The sequence below is a fragment of the Cynocephalus volans genome, chromosome 1, assembly GCF_027409185.1.
Source record: "Cynocephalus volans isolate mCynVol1 chromosome 1, mCynVol1.pri, whole genome shotgun sequence".
NCBI classification, from domain to species: Eukaryota; Metazoa; Chordata; class Mammalia; order Dermoptera; family Cynocephalidae; genus Cynocephalus; species Cynocephalus volans.
In genome coordinates this window covers 62,960,093-62,974,148 of record NC_084460.1, presented here as the reverse complement: position 1 = coordinate 62,974,148, position 14,056 = coordinate 62,960,093, and the positions used below count along the sequence as shown (strand labels likewise).

Genomic DNA, 14,056 nt, shown 5'->3' with positions numbered 1-14,056 from the left:
CTTTCCCTTTGAGATTTCCTCTATCTTGATCTTTTCAACACTTCTATTGAATTTTTAATTTTGGTTATCATTTTTAACTAAGAGCTCTAAATGTTCCCGTTTTAGAACATTCTGGTTTTTTTATTTTTTTATTTTTTTTTATTTTAAATTTTATTTTGTCGATATACATTGTGGCTGATTATTGCTCCCCATCACCAAAACCTCCCTCCCTTCTCCCTCCCACCCTCCCCCCCAACAATGTCCTTTCTGTTTGCTTGTCATATCAACTTCAAATAATTGTGGTTGTTATATCTTCTTCCCCCCCCCCCCCCGGTTTGTGTGCGTGTGTGTGTGTGTCTGTGTGTGTGTGTGTGTGTGAATTTATATATTAATTTTTAGCTCCCACCAATAAGTGAGAACATGTGGTATTTCTCTTTCTGTGCCTGACTTGTTTCACTTAATATAATTCTCTCAAGGTCCATCCATGTTGTTGCAAATGGCAGTATTTCATTCGTTTTTATAGCTGAGTAGTATTCCATTGTGTAGATATACCACATTTTCCGTATCCACTCATCCGATGATGGGCATTTGGGCTGGTTCCAACTCTTGGCTATTGTAAAGAGGGCTGCGATGAACATTGGGAAACAGGTATACCTTCGACTTGATGATTTCCATTCTTCTGGGTATATTCCCAACAGTGGGATAGCTGGGTCGTATGGTAGATCTATCTGCAATTGTTTGAGGAACCTCCATACCATTTTCCATAGAGGCTGCACCATGTTGCAGTCCCACCAACAATGTATGAGAGTTCCTTTTTCTCCGCAGCCTCGCCAGCATTTATCGTTCATAGTCTTTTGGATTTTAGCCATCCTAACTGGAGTTAGATGGTATCTCAATGTGGTTTTGATTTGCATTTCCCGGATGCTGAGTGATGTTGAGCATTTTTTCATATGTCTGTTGGCCATTTGTATATCTTCCTTAGAGAAATGCCTACTTAGCTCTTTTGCCCATTTTTTAATTGGGTTGCTTGTTTTCTTCTTGTACAGTTGTTTGAGTTCCTTATATATTCTGGATATTAATCCTTTGTCAGATGTATATTTTGCAAATATTTTCTCCCACTCTGTTGGTTGTCTTTTAACTCTGTTAATTGTTTCTTTTGCTGTGCAGAAGCTTTTTAGTTTGATATAATCCCATTTGTTTATTTTTCCTTTGGTTGCCCGTGCTTTTGGGGTCGTATTCATGAAGTCTGTGCCCAGTCCTATTTCCTGAAGTGTTTCTCCTATGTTTTCTTTAGGAAGTTTTATTGTTTCAGGGTGTATATTTAAATCCTTGATCCATTTTGAGTTGATTTTAGTATATGGCGAGAGGTATGGATCAAGTTTCATTCTCCTGCATATGGATATCCAGTTGTCCCAGCACCATTTGCTGAAGAGGCAGTCCCTTCGCCACTGAATAGGCTTGATGCCTTTGTCAAAGATCAGCTGACAGTAAGTGTGTGGGTTGATTTCTGGATTTTCTATTCTATTCCATTGGTCAGTGTGTCTGTTTTTATGCCAGTACCATACTGTTTTGGTTATTATAGCTTTGTAGTATAGCTTAAAGTCAGGTAGTGTTATGCCTCCAGGTTTATTTTTTTTGCTCAGCATTGCTTTGGCTATGCGTGGTCTTTTATTGTTCCATATAAATGTCTGGATAGTTTTTTCCATTTCTGAGAAAAATGTCTTTGGAATTTTGATGGGGATTGCATTGAATTTGTATATCACTTTGGGTAGTATGGACATTTTCACTATGTTGATTCTTCCAATCCAAGAGCATGGGATATCTTTCCATCTTCTTGTATCCTCTCTAATTTCTCTCCGCAGTGTTTTGTAGTTCTCATTATAGAGATTTTTCACCTCCTTGGTTAACTCAATCCCTAAGTATTTTATTTTTTTGGTGGCTATTGTAAATGGGCAGGCTTTCTTGATTTCTCTTTCTGCATGTTCACTATTGGAGAAAAGAAATGCTACTGATTTTTGAGTGTTGATTTTGTATCCTGCTACTGTGCTGAAATCATTTATCAATTCCAACAGTTTTTTTGTAGAGGTTTTAGGCTGTTCGATATATAGGATCATGTCATCTGCAAACAGGGACAGTTTGACTTCATCTTTTCCAATCTGGATGCCCTTTATTTCCTTCTCTTCTCTGATTGCTCTGGCTAGTACTTCCAACACTATGTTGAATAGGAGTGGTGAGAGTGGGCATCCTTGTCTAGTTCCTGTTCTTAAAGGAAAAGCTTTCAGCTTTTCCCCATTCAGGATGATATTGGCTGTGGGTTTGGCATATATGGCTTTAATTATGTTGAGATACTTTCCCTCTATACCTAACTTATAGAGGGTCTTTGTCATGAATGAGTGCTGAACTTTATCAAATGCTTTTTCAGCATCTATAGAGATGATCATATGGTCCTTGTGTTTGAGTTTATTAATATGGTGTATCACATTTATTGATTTGCGTATGTTGAACCAACCTTGCATCCCTGGGATGAATCCCACTTGATCGTGATGAATAATTTTTCGTATGTGTTGCTATATTCTGTTTGCTAGTAATTTAGTGAGGATTTTTGCATCTATATTCATCAGGGATATTGGCCTGTAGTTTTCTTTTTTGGTTATATCTTTACCTGGTTTTGGTATCAGGATGATGTTTGCTTCATAGAATGAGTTTGGGAGATTTGCGTCCGTTTCAATCTTTTGGAATAGTTTGTAAAGAATCGGTGTCAATTCCTGTTTGAATGTTTGGTAAAATTCTGCTGTGAATCCATCTGGTCCTGGGCTTTTCTTTGTTGGGAGCCTTCTGATAACAGCTTCAATCTCCTTTATTGTTATTGGTCTGTTCAAATTTTCTACGTCTTCACGGTTCAGTTTTGGGAGCTTGTGTGTGTCCAGAAATTTATCCATTTCCTCCAGATTTTCAAATTTGTTGGCGTATAGTTGTTTGTAGTAGTCTCGAATGATTCCTTGTATTTCAGATGAATCAGTTGTAATATCGCCTTTTTCATTTCTAATTTTTGTTATTTGCGTCTTCTCTCTTCTTTTTTTTGTTAGCCATGCTAATGGTTTGTCAATTTTATTTATCTTTTCAAAAAACCAACTTTTTGATTCGTTGATCTTTTGAATTGTTTTTTGGTTTTCAATTTCATTCAGTTCTGCTCTGATCTTAATGATTTCTTTCCGTCTGCTAACTTTAGGATTGGATTGTTCTTGTTTTTCTAGTTCTTTAAGGTGAAGTGTTAGGTTGTTCACTTGCCATCTTTCTATTCTTCTGAAGTGAGCGTTTAGTGCAATAAATTTTCCCCTCAATACTGCTTTTGCAGTATCCCACAGGTTTTGGTATGATGTATCATTGTTTTCATTAGTTTCAATAAATTTTTTGATTTCCTGCTTGATTTCTTCTTGGACCCATATGTCATTAAGTAGAATGCTGTTTAATTTCCATGTGTTTGTATAGTTTCCAGAGGTTCGTTTGTTATTAATTTCTAGTTTTAATCCATTGTGGTCTGAGAAGATACATGGGATAATTCCAATTTTTTTGAATTTATTGAGACTTGATTTGTGACCTAATATGTGATCTATCCTGGAGAATGATCCATGTGCTGATGAGAAGAATGAATATTCTGAGGTTGTTGGGTGGAATGTTCTGTAGATATCTGCCAATTCCATTTGGTCTAGAGTCTTGTTTAGATCTTGTGTTTCTCTACTGATTTTTTGCCTAGATGATCTGTCTAATATTGACAGTGGGGTGTTCAGGTCCCCTGCTATTATGGTATTAGTGTCTATTTCCTTCTTTAGGTCTAATAGAGTTTGTTTTATAAATCTGGCTGCTCCAACATTGGGTGCATACATATTTATGATTGTTATGTCTTCTTGATGGATCAGTCCTTTTATCATTAAGTAGTGTCCCTCATTGTCTCTTTTTATGGTTTTTAGTTTAAAGTCTATTTTGTCAGATATAAGAATAGCTACTCCAGCTCGTTTTTCTTTTCTGTTTGCATGGTAAATCTTTTTCCATCCTTTCACTCTTAGTCTGTGTGAATCTTTATGGGTGAGGTGGGTCTCTTGTAGACAGCATATAGTTGGGTCCTGCTTTTTGATCCAGTCAGCCAGTCTGTGTCTTTTAATTGGGGAATTTAAGCCTTTTACATTAAGAGTTGTTATTGAAAGGTGTTGATTTATTCCTAGCATTTTATTGGTTGTTTGGTTGTCTTAAGTGTCTTTTGTTCCTTGCTTTCTGATTTACTGTTTGTTTTCTGTGTTTGTTGGTTCCTTAGGTTGTAGATAGTGTTTTTGTTAGCTTGTTTTCTCTTCATGAATGTCATTTTTATTATACTAGCGGGTTTAGATTTTTCTTGGGTTTTTATGGCAGTGGTAGTTATTTTTCAGGAACCAAACCCAGTACTCCCTTGAGGATTTCTTGTAAGGGTGGTCTTGTGGTAGTGAACTCCCGCAGTTTTTGTTTGTCTGAGAAATATACTATTTGCCCCTCATTTCGGAAGGATAGCCTTGCAGGGTAGAGTATTCTTGGCTGGCAATCTTTGTCTTTTAGTATTTTGAAAATATCATCCCATTCCTTTCTAGCTTTTAGGGTTTGTGATGAAAAGTCTGATGTTAACCTGATTGGGGCTCGCTTATAGGTGATTTGACGCTTCTCTCTTGCAGCTTTTAAGATTCTCTCTTTGTCTCTGAGTTTTGCCAATTTGACTATGACATGTCTTGGAGAAGGCCTTTTTGGGTTGAATACGTTTGGAGATCGTTGAGCTTCCTGGATCTGAAGATCTGTGATTTTTCCTATACCTGGGAAGTTTTCTGCCACTATTTTGTTGAATATGTTTTCAATGGAATCTCCATTTTCCTCCCCTTCTGGAATACCCATGACTCGGATATTTGATCGCTTATGGTTGTCTGATATCTCTCTCAGATTTTCTTCAATGTCCTTGATTCTTTTTTCTTTCTTTTTGTCTGCTTGTGTTATTTCAAACAGCCCATCTTCAAGTTCAGAGGTTCTCTCTTCAACTTCGACAAGCCTGCTGGTTAAACTCTCCGTTGTGTTTTTTATTTCGTTGAATAACTTCTTCAGTTCAGCAAGTTCTGCTACATTTTTTTTCAGGACATTGATTTCCTTGTATATTTCCTCTTTCAGATCCTGTATACTTTTCCTCATTTCATCATGATGTCTAGCTGAGTTTTCTTGTATCTCATTCAGTTTCTTTAGAATTATCACTCGAAATTCCTTGTCAGTCATTTCAAGGGCTTCTTGTTCTATAGGATCTAGAGTTTGAGATTTATTAACTTTTGGTGGTGTACTTTCTTGATTTTTTGTATTTCTGGTATCTTTTTTTTGGTGTTTATTCATTGTGGCCGGGGGTTTCACAGTCCACCGGTTTGAGACTAATGACTAACTAGGATGTTGCTGTGGTTGCCAATTTCGTATGGCTCTCTCCGTGACAGCTCAGTTGGCCTCTAGTGCCTTGTGTGTGTGGTTGCCTTGGGTCTTGGGCTTCTCCGGGGATCCACCTTTCTGGTCAGCTTGGACTCTGCTGGGCTGGTGGGTCACGTACCACAGGGTGTGTGATCTCTGTTGAGCTTTCACTTCCTGTGCAGGACTTCTCCCTGTTCTGTGTGCTCTGGCCCAGGCTGTTAGATCGTGCAGTAGCGACCCCACCGGGTGTGTGGTTTTTGTCGAGTCTCCGCCTCCCTGGCCGCACGTCTCCCCACTCTGTGCGCACTGTGCTGGGCTGGGGTGTGTCTTCTGCACCCCTCGTCTAACAGCTGGGCCTTCAAGACCCTGCTTGGTACCGCCTCGCCCAGGAAGCCTACCAGGTTTCTGCTGGGCACAGACGACCGGTCTCTCTGGGTGCCTTTGTGGCACTATGTAGATCTTTCTCGGGTCTTGTTCACCTTTGTATCCCCCCAGTATAAACCGAGTCTAGCGCCCACCTGCAGCCTGGTCTCCGGCAGGTTCAAGCGGACCTGGGAACTCTCCTACCACACTATTCCCAACCAGAAATTCGTTAGGCTTTTTTCCAAACTGGTGGCCGCACAGATGGTATCTGCCTCCCAGTAACAGGGAGTTTACCTGGGGCCGGAGTCCAGGGTATGGTGGAGTGACAGTCGGCCCGCCCGTACTTCCTTGCCCTCCCGAAACTGGCCCGGGACGCCCTCCGCCACCAGCCCCGCCAGAGAACCGCGGAGGGAGTGGGAGCCAAGGCCGGTCCGCAAGCTCCGGAAAGCCTGGCGCCAGGCCAGCAAGTGGGAGGGCTCAGTGATGGCCGAGCAGGGCGGAGCTGCCCGCACCTGGGAAAATGGAGGCAGCACCGGCGGTGAGTGGGCTGGTGGTGCAGGCGGGGGCTGCTTGGGCATCCACCCCCCCGAACAGAGCTGTGCCAGGGATCACTCACAGTGCTGTGCCAGGTCGGGTGCTCGCTCTCTGTGTCTGGTTTGCCGCCTTTCCCAGTTCTCGGCTGCTGCCGCGTCAGGCTGTTCAGTTGCGGCGCGGCTCGGGCGCTCCCAGGAATCTTCTTTAATGCCGGCCTGAAACCTCGAATCCTGAATAGGGCAGCTGGTCGCCTTCAGCGCGGCCCCGGCCTCCGGGATCCTGGCTGCATCCACAGCAGCCCTGGCGCCGTGTTCCCTGTTTTGAGACTCACTTTTGCAGCTAAGAAACAGTTCTTTTCCTGCTCCACACTTTAAAGCTGTTGTCTGTAAATGAGGCAGCCTCTCCTGCCGGGGGCAAAGTGGTGGTCACCCCCCACGACCGGTCAGCAGCAGCAGTCCTCCCTTAAGAGATGGCGAGAGGAAGGACCACAAGTTTTCCGGCTGCCTGAGTCCCAGTGGCCGCCTTTTCCACCTCAGCTACTCTGCGCCAGCCGCCGCAGCCGCCGCCATCTTGATTCCCTGTTTTGTTTTTTGGATACAGCATTACATGTCATTTCCCTGATGGTAATAGTATTTTTTTTTAAAGTTGTCTTTTGGTCCCTGCATTGTCTCTGATTCCAGTTAAGTTGTTTTTTCTTTTTAATTTTATTTTCTTTAATCTCTATCTTTTATGGTCTAGGCTTTTCTTAAATGTCTGATGATGTGTGCTATCTGCTCCTATTTAAGAGAGAGGTACTAAGCTGATGAAAGTCTGTGTTTGTTTAAAGTTTATCACCTGGTGAGCTTCCCTGTAGAGTGTTGGGCAGAGACTGCCTTGCTTACTGAAGAACTCCCCATTGTCACTGTCAGTGCACCTTTCCTCTTAAGCTGTGCCCCTTGCCCAGAGCTAGAGTCTGGGAAGTAAGTAAAAAAAGAGGACTGGGAGTTTAAGACTTTCACATACTCTTGATTTTCACTCCCACCTTCAGAATTGTCTCATAGTTCTGATTTCTGAGTCTTTCTGGTATTCTGTGGCAGGAGGTATTGCTCTGTTCTGGTTTCTGTTAGCATGACAAAGCAGAGAAAGCTGAATTTATATTAGTTACCACTTGTCCATTTGCTTTAGAATCTTCATAACGTTATTATCTCATCTACTTTTGTTTCTGCTGCTGATCTCTTTGTCTTTCTGGATTTATGCCTTGTTTTCCCCTTCATTCTCATGTTAATTGAATTTCAGGAGGGAGCAGAGTTAGCTGTGTGTGCTTCTTATAGTCCACATTAACACTGGAAATAGCAGTCACCAAAATGGGTGATCTTCACATTACTAGTGTTATCTTTTGTCTTGGATCCATATTTTAATGTCATTCTTGTGTCTTCTCCCTTTGAAAGTAAGTCTGTGTGTTGTAGTGTTTGGTGACAAAACATATGGATTCTCTAGAGCACATAAGAAGAGAGAAAAATGGAAAGATGGATGTTTAAAGTCTGCATTGTTTGTTTTTCCCCTGTGAGCACTGGACCCTAGATAATCTCAAGGCAGAGCAGGCTAGCAGGATCCAGGACAGGAATTGGTCTAAGCTGATGGGTGGGTTTACTTGTGTGAGGCAGTGGCATGTGAATCTCTGAAAGACTGAGGGCAAGTAGCCAGAGTGGCAGGCATGTCCCCTCCTCTGCTTTGTGGTCAGGGTTCAGAATGCATTGGAGGAAACTGGCAGGGGACAAACTCTGGATAGAAAGGTTTAGCTGTGGTCCAGCATAGGTGAGGTGGGTCATTTAAGGAGCAGGTGCTTATTTAAGGACTTGTTGTCCTTGGTGTTTCTTACTTGTACTGCCCTGTGTGGAGGGTCTGGGTTGTGTTACTTGTTGCTTATGGATTGGGAGCCAGAGGTGAGGGTGAGTTGCTGCCAGTGGTGAAAGCTGATGGGGCAAGTAAAGCTCCACGTAGTGGTGACACCAGCGTGGAGTTCAAAAGAGAGGCCAGTGGATACTGACAAAGGATACACATCTCTTTAATGGAGATAAACAGCTTATTCTCCTGCCCTCAGATGGCTGCCTCCTTGCTGTCTCTGTCAGATGGCAAAGTGCCCCATCCTCGTCCCCCAAGAACGTGCCCCGTGGCTGACAGTACTGTCTGATCTAAGTGAAGATCCCGCAGGTTTGTCTTAAGAAGCTTCGATTATCATGGGGCTTTTTTTTATCCTTGTGGCTTCTTCTGACTTTTCTGGAGACTGGGGTGTAAGTGCCTGGCCAGCAAGTGCAGGTTACCAAACTCAGCACCTTCCTTAGTGTGTGAACCCACAGTTCATTTCCCCAGGGCCATTTCTTCTCTGCAACTTAAGTTTAGCCTGGCTCGAAGCCTGTTCCTACAGACTTCCCTGCTACCCAAGTTTCAGTATACTTGAACCCTTAACTCAGAAGTCTAGTCTTTTTTTCTGAAAGAGGAAATCTTAACATCTTAGATAGTAAACACAACAAATATCCCTGACTGTTGATGCAATAACTATTTGAATTATCCAATGAAGGGATACTATACAGTTATCAAAGTTCTCTTTTTTTTTTGACCAATCATCCTGTTCTCAATTATGTGAAATTGAACTCATGTTGGAAGGTGTGCCTTTTATCTAGCACTTTCTATAGCAGTGTATCCCATTTTAATCATTTTATACTCAGAATGCCTTTCCACCTCTGGAAATGCCAGCTAGAACTAGTTGGTTCTAGTGAACTGTAACTGTTACTTTGAACTGGACTCTCATATTACAGTTCAGCCAGTAGGTGCCCTTTCTTCAGCTGGTTGCCTTCTTTATCCTTTCTAAGCGCATTTTTTTAAAAAATTTTATTTATTTATTTATTTTATTTTATTTTATTTTTTATTTTTTAATTTTATTTTGTCGATATACATTGTGGCTGATTATTGCTCCCCATCACCAAAACCTCCCTCCCTTCTCCCTCCCCCCCTCCCCCCCAACAATGTCCTTTCTGTTTGCTTGTCGTATCAACTTCAAATAATTGTGGTTGTTATATCTTCTTCCCCCCCCAGTTTTTGTGTGTGTGTGTGAATTTATATATTAATTTTTAGCTCCCACCAATAAGTGAGAACATGTGGTATTTCTCTTTCTGTGCCTGACTTGTTTCACTTAATATAATTCTCTCAAGGTCCATCCATGTTGTTGCAAATGGCAGTATTTCGTTCGTTTTTATAGCTGAGTAGTATTCCATTGTGTAGATGTACCACATTTTCCGTATCCACTCATCTGATAATGGGCATTTGGGCTGGTTCCACCTCTTGGCTATTGTAAAGAGTGCTGCGATAAACATTGGGCAACAGGTATACCTTCGACTTGATGATTTCCATTCCTCTGGGTATATTCCCAACAGTGGGATAGCTGGGTCGTATGGTAGATCTATCTGCAATTGTTTGAGGAACCTCCATACCATTTTCCATAGAGGCTGCACCATTTTGCAGTCCCACCAACAATGTATGAGAGTTCCTTTTTCTCCGCAACCTCGCCAGCATTTATCGTTCACAGTCTTTTGGATTTTAGCCATCCTAACTGGAGTTAGATGGTATCTCAATGTGGTTTTGATTTGCATTTCCCGGATGCTGAGTGATGTTGAGCATTTTTTCATATGTCTGTTGGCCATTTGTATATCTTCCTTAGAGAAATGCCTATTTAGCTCTTTTGCCCATTTTTTAATTGGGTTGCTTGTTTTCTTCTTGTACAGTTGTTTGAGTTCCTTATATATTCTGGATATTAATCCTTTGTCAGATATATATTTTGCAAATATTTTCTCCCACTCTGTTGGTTGTCTTTTAACTCTTTTAATTGTTTCTTTTGCTGTGCAGAAGCTTTTTAGTTTGATATAATCCCATTTGTTTATTTTTCCTTTGGTTGCCTGTGCTTTTGGGGTCGTATTCATGAAGTCTGTGCCCAGTCCTATTTCCTGAAGTGTTTCTCCTATGTTTTCTTTAAGAAGTTTTATTGTCTCAGGGTGTATATTTAAATCCTTAATCCATTTTGAGTTGATTTTAGTATACGGCGAGAGGTATGGATCTAGTTTCATTCTCCTGCATATGGATATCCAGTTATCCAAAATTCCAAAGACATTTTTCTCAGAAATGGAAAAAACTATCCAGACATTTATATGGAACAATAAAAGACCACGCATAGCCAAAGCAATGCTGAGCAAAAAAAATAAAGCTGGAGGCATAACACTACCTGACTTTAAGCTATACTACAAAGCTATAATAACCAAAACAGTATGGTACTGGCATAAAAACAGACACACTGACCAATGGAATAGAATAGAGAATCCAGAAATCAACCCACACACTTACTGTCAGCTGATCTTTGACAAAGGCACCAAGCCTATTCACTGGCAAAGGGACTGCCTCTTCCTAAGCGCATTTTTGAAAGCATCTTGCCTTTAGACAATAATATGTCTAAGGCACATCCTGAAATCTCCTGCCCCTAAATTGTAACCAGCTCATTTTCAAGGAATGCTGGCTCCTTTTAGAGGATGCTAGTGTTAGAGATAAAAATCTGGGCACTGGGTGATACACGAGATTGTTCCACATAGTGACTAAAGACAGACAGGATAAAAGCAGATAAGAAGCTACTAGGGTCAGCAGAAGAATTTCTCTTTGTCAAAAAGTCATGAGTTTCTGTTGCTAAGTTTGGTTTAAGTTTCTTTCTGTCTTGTAATCTGATTTTCCCTTTATTTAATAGTTTTGAACTATTTTATATAGGCACACTGAAGATATGTTTATAATATTGTTCTCTAGATGTAGAATTTTCTGTTTTTTTCCTTTTTGAATCTTGACTCCTGTGGCCTGGAATTGGTTCCCAAGTCAGCTGTCCAGTTTCTCCTTGTTGATGTTCTTTGAGCCCTAACTACCGAAAAGTAAAAGAAGTACAGCTCACCCCAAGGAAACACCAAAGAAAACAGGTACAATATCTGATGATTCAGATGTTGACTCATACAATCAGTAGATAGAAAACAGATACTAGGAAATTTCTAGGTCCTTAAGGTTTTATCTAAAACTCTCTATTAAGTCCTCATCTTCATGGGTGCTGCTGATGGTGTTGTTAATCTTATTGGCATGTATGATTGTTGGGCTCAGATTCTTAAAGGCCTTTGAATAATTGAAGCTGTTCTTGATCTCAGTATGACACTGGTCTGACATTTTGACTATTAAGAATGACAGCGAATATAACCAAATTAATGTCAAGAACTGTTAGAGATTTAAAGAAATTCACCACAGAAGTTCGGGAGACTCCTTCTGTTGCTCCACATTCTTATATTATTCACTGGGAGCCACAGCCCCAGCACATAAAGTATCAGTAAAAGTTGTATGTAACACTTCGGTCAGGTTTTGTATTTAAAAATTTCCCAGTACCTTTACAAGGAATTTTTAGCCAATTCTCAGATATATATATTTTTTTCACATGAAATACAAACTGAAAATTCGCATTATGGATGTAGGAAGCTGTAGTATACATATCCAGGATTTGGCATAAATGCATACATACATGCTTTACACTCTCAGTTTTGTGTTCTGGGGTAATAGCATCACTGCAGGGATGTGATGTTATTTACAACATTCATGTGATGCTGTCTGCATCATTCCATTCCCTGTCTTGTTAATGTACATGTATCATTTGTTTCTTCCATAGACTGAGAACTGCATGAAAGCAGGCACTTTTGCTTGGTCACTGCTGTAGCCTTAGTGTCTAGGACAAGGATGGGCACACATTAGGTGCTCTAAAAATATTTGTTGAATGAAAATATGATGGCACCGTATTATTTTTCTACCTCACATTCTTTTGGAAATAAATGATTATTTTAGGATGTTTTAGGCAGTGAATTTCAGGAAACCAAATTCAACCCAGCTTAAATGATAAAGAAACCCATTATTTTGCTTAGTGGAAAGCCTTGGATTAGGGTGGGTTTTGCAGTTACTTGAGTTGGTGGCACAGTAGTATGAGCTCTGCTGTCTCTAGGGTCAGCTGCCCTGGGGCTGGTCCCTCCTGGTCAGAAGGTGACTACCAGCAGCAGTAAGCAGCGTGCTTGTCTGTTTTGCACCTACTGGGAGGAAGGGGGGAGACTGGCTTTCTGGATTTAGTTCATCTGGCATTTTATGTTTGAGAACCTAAATGTGTGAGAAAGATTGGGGAGAGATGAAAAATTTATTTCCTTTCTTGGTGAGAACAGACAGCAGGAATTGACAAAAATTGCAGGGTAAGCAAGAGCCTAAAGAAAACATGATTTTGAGGGCCGAGCCCATGGCGCACTCGGGAGAGTGCGGCGCTGGGAGCGCGGCGACGCTCCCGCCGTGGGTTCGGATCCTATATTGGTGCGCTCACTGGCTGAGTGCCGGTCACGAAAAGGACAAAAAAAAAAAAAAAAAAAAAAGAAAACATGATTTTGAAGATTCTGGAGTACAGGACAACTAAGTCTTTGGGAGCTCTTTTTCTAAGGACTGGAGATAGGTGTGAATTCAGCCAGGCTTAGACATGGGGAAAGAGTTGCACGAGGGAGACCCGTCTGCTCTTCTCAGGTGCCCACTCAGACTTTTACACCATTTTGCTAACCTTCCAAGCCTTCTTAGTGCCTTAAAGATATACCTAAAAAAACTAATGCGGAAAACAAAAGTGGCCCATGATCTTAGCTTCCAAATAATATCTGTTGATTTCAAAAAATAAAATGCAAATAATATGTGCAAATTGTTAAAAACAAATTCAAACAGTACTGGAGGGTGTAACAGGACTAGTCACCCTCTGTTCTGTCACACACTCAGCATTGCCTCATTCCTCTCCCTAGAGACACGCATGGATAACAGGTTCTGTGATTCCTTATGGAAAACAGTTATGGAGGCGTTAGATGTGTGTACTCTTTGGCACATGCTGTCCTGCCTCATTTCTTGCATATCTGTGTGAGAAGCTGTTGTGTGTGGAGTTGCTTGCTAAGCAGTCCTGCATGGTGGGGCATGTTGGCAGTGCCTAGTTTTTTGCGGTATATGTGATGTTGCAGTGAACTCTGTATGCATACGTGTTGGTGAACCTCTGCATGTATATCAATGAGGCAAGTTTCTAGCAATGGTGAGATTGCTGGGGCAAAGTATATGAACTTGTAAAATTTTGATAGATTTTGCCAAATTTCCCTTCAGAAAGGGTGCAACAGTTTTCTTCCCTGCCATCATGCTTTCTCCTTGCTGAAATGTTTTGGAGTTTTTCATTTGTGTCCATCTGATAGGTAAAATTGTTAACTCCACGTTTAGAATTTTGTTTGTTGAATTGAGAGAGAAATTGAGCATCTTCTTATGGAGTGTATTGGCCATTTGTGTTTCTTTTTCTGTGAACTGCCAACTGATTGCTTTTTCTTTATGAGAATATGTGAGATTTGTAAATGAAGGAAATAAGCTTATGGCTACCACATGGTTGTAAATGTTTTTTCTAATCTGTCACTGGTCTTTTTTATTTTTATTTTTTTGAGATATATACACACACAGAAGATTTTTATCTTTGTGAAATTAAATTTATCAACTTTTTTCTTGATGACTTTTGGTTTTCTTCCCTAACTTGGCCACTTTGCACACCAGTGTAGCACATCTGACTGAGCCACGTAAACCCTACTGGTCACACTAGGCATAAGGCTGAGGCAGCTGGACCCCAGAATCTCAGGGCACT

At 40.9% G+C, this 14,056-nt stretch overlaps 1 protein-coding gene across 2 annotated transcripts in view; it reads left to right on the top strand.

The window, feature by feature from the left end:
* Nucleotides 1-14,056, top strand: part of PLEKHB2 (pleckstrin homology domain containing B2) — a 42,412-nt gene that overhangs the window by 5,458 nt on the left and 22,898 nt on the right. The gene's annotated exons all lie outside the window — the stretch shown is intronic.